Source organism: Panthera tigris, chromosome B2, assembly GCF_018350195.1.
Source record: "Panthera tigris isolate Pti1 chromosome B2, P.tigris_Pti1_mat1.1, whole genome shotgun sequence".
NCBI classification, from domain to species: Eukaryota; Metazoa; Chordata; class Mammalia; order Carnivora; family Felidae; genus Panthera; species Panthera tigris.
In genome coordinates, this window is record NC_056664.1 from 123,305,144 (window position 1) to 123,315,524 (window position 10,381).

Below are 10,381 nucleotides of genomic sequence, written 5' to 3' on the forward strand. Positions count from 1 at the left end.
GTGTGTGTGGGTGAGTGGGTACAATTCCAAATAATAATACGTGCCATTTATGAGGCCTTTAGATTTGCTAGGCTAGATAATTTATATACGTTAACTCTAAGTCACAAAGCAATCCTCTCAGGAAGATAAGACTATCTTCATTCTACAGATAGGAAAAGGCAAAGTTCAAGACCACAGAACTAGTAAGTAATGTGGCCCAGATGCTAAACCAGGTCAGCCAGACCCGTCCTTTGTCCTCCAGTCTGGCCTCCACCAAGCCATCTCTTCTGCCCAGGCTCCTTTCATCGGACCCCTTTGTAGTTATTAAGCTGTTGTAACAACCTCTGTCTCGTCTCTCTGTCTCTCTGTCTCTGTCTCTGTCACTCTTTCTTCTCTCACCCATTTGTAGGTAATGAGGTGTCCACTGACTGGGGCCGCACTCTAACATTTTGTAAAGCTGAAGAAAATTTGCCCCTGGACCATTAGAAAACATTCCTACCGGAGTTGAGTTTACATCCAGGGCAGACTCTTCCTCTCCCCTTTTTCCTAAGAATAGCCCACAACACAAATCTGAAGTCAATCCACACCAATTGAGGACGGGCTGTGGGCACCAAAATGACCACAACGTGACCGCAGATGCATTTGAGAAGTTAGTTAGAATGAGGTCATTCTAGCTAACATGTCCGTGCTGAGCGTCTGCCAGCCTGGGTTTGAAACACTTTACTTGTATCATTTCTTAGGCTCTCCAGATGCATCCTGAGAGCTGACAGCTTTTAGTAATCTGAATTTATAGATGAGGAAAGTGAGAAACCAGGAGTTGAGTGACATACTCAAGGTCACCCTGCAACAACAGGGTGGATGGCACGTTCAGGTTCAGGCTCAGGGTCTTTGGATGCCAATAGATAGAGAGATAGAGAGAGAGATAAGCCCTTTAGCTGAATTTTTCTCTGTACAATCAGGATAAGCAAGAGCGACCCTTATGCTGGCATAAAAATGTGCCAGGCCAATGACAGGAAGAACATAGCAGTATTTTAGTGGAAGGAGCCAGCTCTCCAGGCCCTCGGGGGCAGGGGTAGGGGAGGCAGGCAGGGAGGCAGCTCTACAAGGGGAAGGACGAGCCTGGGCTGGTCGGGCTCCCAGAGAGACGCCACACCTAGTGATAATAATGCGAGTTATGCTCTGTGCAGTATTTCCCGTCATGTATAAAGTAGATTTTTAAAATTATTTTTTAATGTGTATTTATTTTTGAGAGAGAGAGAGAGAGACAGAGCATGAACAGGGGACAGGCAGAGAGAGAAGGAGGCACAGAATCCAAAGCAGGCTCCAGGCAGAGAGCCCGATCTGGGGCTCAAATTCACTAACTAAGAGATCATGACCTGAGCTGAAGTTGGCTGCTTAACCAACTGAGCCACCCAGGAGCCCCTGCCTGTCATGTTACACCATATATGGAAATACTCCTGGTCTCCACTGTGCTGTGGGCCACGGAGGGTAGTGACTGTCCAGTTCTACTGAGCAGCAAAGCAGCACACCCTGTCCCTTCTGGGTCACAGAGGTGGGCACCCTAGAGAGCCGGGTCCAGAGCTTCCTTCTCCTGGGAGTTTCAAGATGATAAATCAGGCACCGTGGAGCAAATGCCTCGTTGAGAACTCCCAGAAAAAGCTAGGGAACAGCTTCAGGTCTCTTCATTTCTGGCAGTCAAGCTGGTGAAGGTTTATCCTTTATCTGTAAACATAGGGGTGTAAGGCCAGTACACGGGTTTTTGTTCGTTTGTTTTTTATGTGTTGTTAAATATATGCTTGAAAAAGAAGAAAAAAAGGAGGAAGAAGAGAGGAAGAAAGAGGAGGAGGTGGAGGAGGAAATGACAACAAGCAAACAGTATTTAGTAAGGCAGGACACGTGCATACCCTGTGACTTAGCAATTCTATTCCTGAATGTTTACCCAACAGAAATGGGTACAGATGATCACCAAAGCCTGAAGTCTTAAAAGCAGCGAGCGCTATTTGTAATAGTCCCCAAACTGGAAATTACCCAATGTACACCAACAGTAGAGAGGACAAAGAAATCGAGAATAGTCATCAAATAGAACATGATCCACCAATGAGAGTAAACAATTGATGACTTCACGCAACCGCATGAGTGAATCTCACAGACACAGCTGAAAAAGAAGTGAGATGCCAAAGTGTGTCAGCTCTATGAGTCCATCTAGACCAAGTTCAAGAACAGGTCAGGCAATCTATGCTGGGAGGCCAGGGTGCTGTTGATCCTTGTTGAGGGAAGTGGGGATGGTTGGAAGAGGGCAGGAAGGGAATTTCTGGGTGCAGGTAAGATTCTGTCATTTGCTCAGGTGACGGGTCAGTTGAAAAAAAGAAAAGAAAAAAGATGTCTGATCCCTTAACTAAAGACCAGAATGCCTGGGCAGGGCCATGGCCCTGTCACTGGCCCCACAGAGAGCAGAGCAAATTTTCATGCCCACATTTGGAGGCAGGCATGCGAATGAGGAGTACCTCTCCTGTGGGTGACTGCATAATGCCATGACAAGACAAAGTGGGAGAGGGAGACTGCATGCCACATGCAGGCTTATATAGGTCAGGGATGGGGCACTGTGGGGACGGCAGAGAGACGGGGAGAGGGCATTTTGTGGGCAACCATAACTCTGGGAGCATGTGGCTTAAAATCGTACCTGCTGTGGAAGGGACCTTGCTGATCACGGTGTGCAACTGGCTAACCTTCTATTCGGAGATCAGAAGCCACAGTCTACTGAAATAATCAGTCTCTCTGTTGACTATCCAAAGTCCTTGTGTAGTAGCCTCCTCATTGATTGAAGACCTTTCAACTCTTTGGCCTCCAAAAGCAAGCTTGAAGTGACTCGCCATTCCAAAAAACTTGGGCTTGGCTGGTGATAAGAGGGTTTCAAAAATATTAGTAATTGTTAATATCATCTTCTGGAACAAAGCACTTCCCAGTAAAGTGAGTAGGCTTTTCCTGAGTCTTTGACACACCACAGTGGCCTATAGAGTTTCTTATTAATGCTGCAGGCTCCTGGAAGAATAGTGTCACTCATGTTAGCACTGACACCGATCAGACACTGAACAGGGCTGGAGACCGTTGTCTTTGACAGCTTATCTGAGAATCAGCTGGGATGGCCGCAAAGAGGCCTCAACTCAGCATCAGACTCTATGCGGGGGATCCATGACCCTTATCACTCTTTAGTTTCTCTAAGCGTCTAGGGTACCTGCTTCTCTGCACATAAAGAAAGACGATACACGCCTATCGAGAAAGTTCTGAGAAGAGTGCTTTCATATATGATGTAATTTGAATCTGGAGTAGAGGTGGTCGACCTGCTCGTAAAACGAGAAAGATTGGGCACATAACATATTTCCTCTTGATGCTGGAATTGATATGTGACTTGTTAGCCTTGCATTCATAGTTTGGGGTTAAACTTGCATTTAGCACACAATTATGAGCTTAAGGTATCAGGAAGGCTACCGCCCAGAATGAGCTAGGACTTGAAAAGGATACAAAACTCAATATAAGGAAAATACAAAGGGAAATTACAGGAGGGGTTTTGAGTTTTATTTGAGCAAGAAGAACAAGGAAGAAATCTGCCCACTGCCCGGGGCAAGTGAGGTAATGTTGATAGATTTCAGAGAGATCGCAGAATAGCCCAAGTGTGGTGTTCTCTGCAGTGAAGGCTTTTCAGAGGGGGAAAGGCAGGTCAATGGAAGTCCAAGATTTGTGGGTAGTTTTCAGAAGAGGTGAAGCGGATGGCATGTCACCAAGCAGAGGGGGTCAGGTTTCTCTGACTCAGGCAAATGAGGATGGAAACAGAGAGGTTTCTTAACTACCTATCATGATCTTTGAGCAGTCAGAGAGAGCAAGGAAAGTATCCAGAAAAGAAAAAGAAGCACATATAACATACTGATTTGGTCTCAGGAAACTGTGGATCAGCAAGATGATGTTAGTACTAGATAAAATCCTAGGGCGATGTATTAAAAGGATGGTCCGTGATGTAGTGACATGGTGATCCCTGGGAGACGTGCTGCTTTCTGGAGACAGCATCTGGTTCATTAGAACAAGTCCATCTGGACAGTGCTCATTTCCTTAATTGATGGGTTTACGAGAGAAATAGGAACCAGTGAATACAGATTTTGGCATGGTTTTGACCAAGGGTCCCATGACATCCTTGCAGACAAAAGGGAAAGATGTGTCCCTATTAATGGATTCGTAGTTGTTTGCAGCGATATAGCTCTACCATGCTGGTTAATGCATCCTGGATGGAGGTCTCTAGTGGAAAGACTCAGCACCGACGCTCCCTCCTGCTCCACAGTTTTACAACTATCTTAAGGGGATTTATATGGTGCCCAGATCACATCTGTGAGTGTTGAAGAAAATCTACATTTGTGGTAGGGATATAAAGACAGAATATAGACTAGTCTGATAGAATTGGAACCCTAAAATGGTTTTAATAGACTGGAGTAAGGGAACCAATTTAATCTATCCAAATCTCAATTTTCTCACCTGTAAAATGGGGTTAGCAATAATCTCTTTCCCACAGGACTGCAGTGAGATTCCATCAAGATAATGGATTAAAACCGAGGAACAAAAAAACCTCAGGTGAGCAACAGACGAGAGTAACAGCCTGTCCAGCAGCATTTGTATTTCCAAAGATTGGATGACATTTTAATTAAGTTTGTTGAAATTCAATCTACTTTTTCTAAAACTTGGAATTAAATTTCATATTCAAGTGTTGATCTTGATCAATTTGCACTCTTGTAAATTAAACATTTGTATGCTAAAAGCAGGTATTAGCATTTTTATGCCTTTTGCAAAGTAAAATTATGGGCAGAAAAAAAAAAGACTATGGATTTAGTGCCATGTTGAGCACACGGTTACACTCAAATACTATTTCCGTTGTTATTACTAATAATACAGTGACAGGCAAGAAGTAAAAACAAAATTTCTGGACTTAGGTCCAAAAATCAACTCCATTTCTATAGAACCAGGAAGGTGTAAGTTAACAGAAACTTACCAGACGAATACATAAGCCTTTGTGTTAACCTTAAACCCAGTCTGAGCCCAGAGTGTATATAACTGTCACTAAAATCCCGTATATGACATAGGTTGTGTCAACAGAACGTTGGTGTCCAGAACCAGGAAAGCAGCTATTTTATCGGCCTGTCGCAGCTCTCCACACCAGAGGTGCTAAGTTCAGGGAAGGAGCGCAGTCTTCTCAGCCCCTGATGAAATTAGAATCATTTGGGGAGAATTAAAAACTACCAATGTCTGGGTCCCAATCCAGGACTATTAAATCAAAATTCTGGGGGTGGTGTTGAGAACTACCATGTTTAAATTAAATATTGACTTTTAGGAGCTTTTTCCTTACAGCTCCATGTAGGATGGTGATGGGATCTGAAACTCAACTATCTGAAGAATGATTAAAGAAAGATCCAGGGTTTAATTAAGAGAGGTAGACGGGTGCCTTCAAACAACCAAAAGACTGTGATGTGGGAGGGTAAGAATTATTTTTCCTATCTGCAGAGGGCAGAGCTTAGACCATTGTATGAGTTACACAGAAATACATGTTTATTTAAAATAAGAAAATAAAATACATGTTTATTTAAAATTTTAAAAAGCATGTTTATTTAAAATTAAACGTTTTTATTTAAATAAGAAGAACATGTTTATTTTAAAAAAATACATGTTTATTTAAAATATCCCAAACAATTACATTTGCTAGAAAATTAAATGAGTTACTTTGGGAAATGATTAAATTCCTGTGGGTGCTGGCATTCAATATTTTCATAACTGCTTTCCAGGGATGTTATAGAAGGAGGCTATATACTTAACGGAGTCTATGTTTCTTTCTTTTTTAAAAAAAATATTTTTAATGTTTATTTATTTTTGAGAGAGAGAGAGAGAGAGAGAGAGACAGAGCATGAGTGGGGAAGGGGCAGAGAGAGGGAGACAGAATCTGAAGCAGGCTCCATGCTCCGAGCTGTCAGCACAGAGCCCCATGTGGGGCTAGAACACACGAACCGTGAGATCGTGACCTGAGCCGAAGTCAGATGCTTAACCTACTGAGCCACCCAGGCGACCCAAGGAGTCTATGTTTCAATCAATTAATGAATTTATAATTGTCTTTAAAATTAGTATCCTTTTAGATGATGAAACTGATCGAATTCACTAAGTAGTCAGGGGTCAGACACTGACACAAGTCAGGGGTCACTTGGTGACTTGTCACCCCCTTGAACTCTTCTGGCCCCAGACTCCACCCTCCATCAAGGACTCCAGTGATAAGAGCACTGTAAGACTGGACAGGGGTTTGTGGGAAATGACCCGTTACCCTCCAATCATAGCGCATCTGTGAGAGACTTAATCGAGCCAGAGATTCAGATAACAATGCGAGTGAAATCCGGAATCCTGGCCTCTTTGGTAATTTTCTACTGCTCTTTCCTACTATTCTAATCTCTGAGGCAGATTGAATCCTGATAAAGGTACTTCATAGTAAAAGTCTTCACCATAGTACAAAAGATTTTTCATCTTCAGCCAATGACCCATTTATTTGTGAACAGTCAATACAACTGAATTCCAGTAAAATCAAGGATTTGGATAGTCCCTTGACGGTTATGACAATAGAGGATTAAATTGTACGTCAGAGCTGACGGTCCTGGAATACCATCTGTTTAGTCCCCTCCTTGCTGTTCCTATTTTTAATGTGCTGTTCTTTCTGAATATGAATCACATTTCTGTGCCAATAAGTCTGCATTGCTGTAGGTAAATGATTATTAGTTCATCAAAAGGGATGAAAAGCACCTTGGCAAAGAAGAGAGGTTTATTTCATCCAGGTTATTCATTAGTGATCAGAGAACAAGAGCTATCATATTAATTCTGTGAAATTCCAACCCATCCCTTTGTTTCGCTGCCAAAGATTACCAGGGAGAAAGTCCTTTCCTTTTAACCTTGGATCTCAGTCTCAAGACAATTTGTTTTTAAAAAAGGCTTTTTGGTCTTTAATTGACCCAGTAAATGGGGAAACTGTTTTAACCTGATTACTTCACATCTTTGTTTATGTGTGTGTTTTATTTCATCCATCATGACTTTCCAAATGATCGTCTGGTTTGACCAATGTAGTATACCATCAAAGGGTAGCAAGACATATCTTCATGGCTGAATTCAGTTAGATTGTCTTGAATCCACAACCAAAATGGGTCAAAGTAGAATTCATAGACTTAGAACATTTCAGATATTTAAAAAATATTTGTTGAAGGGGCACCTGGGTGGCTCAGTCGGTTAAGCGTCCGACTTCAGCTCAGGTCATGATCTCACAGTTAGTGGGTTCGAGCCCCGCATCGGGCTCTGTGCTGACAGCTCAGAGCCTGGAGCCTGCTTCGGATTCTGTGTCTCCCTTTCTCTCTGCCCCCCCCCCCCCCCCACTGGCACTCTGTCTCTGTCTCTTGAAAATAAATAAATGTTAAAAAAAAATAAAATAAATATCTGTTGAATTAGTGAGTAATCCCCATGATATTAACAACAACTAAAAAATTATTTTTATGCCACCATTGATTCATGTGATTCACTTTATGCTAGAGGAATTCTATAGCTTTGTGGCACGTGCTGTTAGTTCCTTTCCCACTATCCCTTCTGTCACTTCTCAGTCGCTACCAGGACCCCAGCTTTGTTGAGGGCAGCAGTGTGCTCAGGAATATACACTGGGCACTAGTAGGAAGCATTGATACAGTCCTAAGCCAATGAGAAGAAAGCCTGACCTGCCGGATGTATTTGAGAAAGCTTTTCGCTTTCTTACGGAGTGCTTTTAGAAGAAATAGGTCAACTTAAAGCATGATGTCAAATGTTAGAAAAAAAAGTTTTGAATTTTGTTTTTGTGTTCCAGGATATTTTACAGTTGAAACACACAAACAGGTTGTTTAGCTGATGACGCTCTCTGTCGTCAGATGGAGATCAGCAGCTGTGCAAATTTCATGCTGCTTTCAGGGCTGAGCTGGAGCTCAGAGATGTAAACAGTGTGAGCTGGTCACACCACGTGCAAAGGCCCGCCCAGTCCCCTACCGGTCTTCCAGAGAAGTTCCAGGCTTCCCAGAGCCCAGGAGAGAGCAATCACATCAGGGCTTCCGGGCCCATCAGAGTCCAGGGGCCTCCTGAACAGCTACTAACCTGGCTCTCAAAGGCAGAATGCTCACTTCGAAAACAAAAAGGACCCCAGCTTTGTTAGAAGACTGATGGATGAAAGGTAAGAAAAGAATGAGCCCAGGTTCTGGGAAGTGTTCAAAACAATGTGGTTACCTGCTTTATTCTGGGCAAATCTAAATAGACCAAGCCTGTCCTCAGCCCTCCATCCTTCGGGGCTCTCTCATGTACAAGTTAACATTTGCACTACTGCCCTCTGTTGGATAGAAACGGAACTTCACTCTGGTATCTTGTTTTTCTTGCAAGCCAGCTTAAGTAGGTCAGAAAGATTTGAGCTGAGCTCTAAGCCCAGTCAGTTCCCAACCGCTTATTCAAAGCCAAAATTCTCAAGAAGCACATTCCCCACCCCCCCAAACGGCAATTGGGAGCATCGATGGCTCCTGTGATTCTAAAACCAGTGCACACTACTTTACAAAGTGGATGGTTATCAAAGGCTCTAAGGCAGTGATTTCTAAACTTTATTTTTCACTAGCTAAGCATATTATTCAGGCAAACTCTTGGATAAGCTGCTTAGTGTAAAGCCAGGGCTCATTTCAGCCCCACAGCAGCCCCTGCAATGCCTCCACAGAACCAAAGCACTCAGCAGAGGCCAGTTTGAAAAAAATCCAGGGGCGTCTGTGTGGCTCAGGTGCTTAGTTAAGCAGCCAACTTTTGATTTTGGCTCCAGTCATGATCTCAGGTCATGAGATCAAGCCCCAGGGTGGAATCTGTGGTGGGCAAGGAGCCTGCTTGAGATTCTCTTTTCTCTCCCTCTCCCCCTGCCTTTCGCCAATGCATGTGCTCACTCTCTCTCAAAAAACAAACAAAAAAACAAAAAACAAACAAAAAACAAAAAACAAAAACAAAAACAAAAAACCACTCTGAGAGATCTCATATTTGGAGAAAACCTAGAAGGAAGAATGCTTTGCAAATCACTTTCTCTGTTTAAAACTGCTTTTTAATGAATTGATTTCCAAAACATAAAGTACTTCCCCCGCTCCAAAAAAATTTAAAGTATCGATTCTCATACTTCCTCGACAAAAATTCTGTCAAGTCTCTGAAGCTTAGTGAGCCAAAGTATGTCTGTAGGTAACTTTATGGTTATCAAAAGAAACGGGAACAATCTGGAATGTGCAGAAGTTAGAGGGCTATATTCTTGTTCATACAAGATGGTCTCTGGGGCTGTCTTCTAACATACCCACAAGCTGCTTGTTTGTGACTCATTTGATGCTATAGGGAGGCCCTTAGCTGTGATGCAGGATTAAAAATTCATTTTCTTGTTTCCTAATAACAGATCTATCTCCTGGGCTAGACTCACTACGGGCAAGAACTGAAATTTTAAGAAGCTAAAAAGAACTAACATGCAGTGAGAAATATGAATGCTCCCATGGAACACTCTCTACTATGGCAGACCTACGGGATGTCTTAGCTCATCAGCCCAAGACCAACAGGAACAGATCTGACATCTAAAAAAAAAAAAAAAATCACATTTCTCACAATGTAAAAGCATTGTAATGTGAGAGGCTGAACTCCAGAGGAACTATGAAACATCTCAGCCATTGAAGGCAGAGCTGAGTTATTACAGGATATGAGAAAAAGTGGAATTAAGGTACACATTAAGTTCAGGGCTGTGAGGAAAGGCTCACCATCGAGTTTGGACTATGATGTGGAACGGCAACACTGTTTCTCTGGACACAACAAAGTTCAGATAGATGTGGAATATTGTGCCCAGACACCCCTCACATCTGGGTTGGAAATCGAGGCAGCTTCGCTGTATCAAAATGACTGAGATCCTCTAGGCAAAATGGACTGTTTCCTCCTTACTGATTAATTCCAACCACAATATTTCTGATACCTATGCTATTAGAGAAGAATGCTTCTCAGTGAAAAAGAAGCAGTGGTCACTCCAACAAGAAGGTTGCATGACACTTTATAGCTGCGGCATGTCCTTGGGAGGAATGTTGTTTCCCATAAACTTTGCAGCTGGCTCTCTCATGTCTGTTAGCCCAACTTGATGAATGGCTGGCCATATGTTTACTTTCTCAGTCCAAGCTAATTTGTACTTTCTCAGCAGGATAGCGGATGACTGACGATCTGAGTTAGCTGGGCAAGCACAGAAATAGACAACGAGAGCAAGATAGCTGGTGATTCCCATGTTTGAGAGCATCAGGCCAGGATAGGTCCCCTCGAGTTGGCCTTCGACCCTTACTCTTTTCCT

The 10,381-nt window shown here is 42.9% G+C and overlaps 1 long non-coding RNA gene across 1 annotated transcript; it reads left to right on the plus strand.

Moving 5' to 3' along the window:
• The first annotated feature begins 2,543 nt into the window (after positions 1 to 2,543).
• Positions 2,544 to 9,657, plus strand: LOC122238441. Its single transcript, XR_006217360.1, has 5 exons — positions 2,544 to 2,946; positions 4,535 to 4,593; positions 5,365 to 5,491; positions 7,871 to 8,227; positions 9,458 to 9,657. It is a non-coding gene; the product is annotated as an uncharacterized LOC122238441 (long non-coding RNA).
• Positions 9,658 to 10,381: the final 724 nt, after the last annotated feature.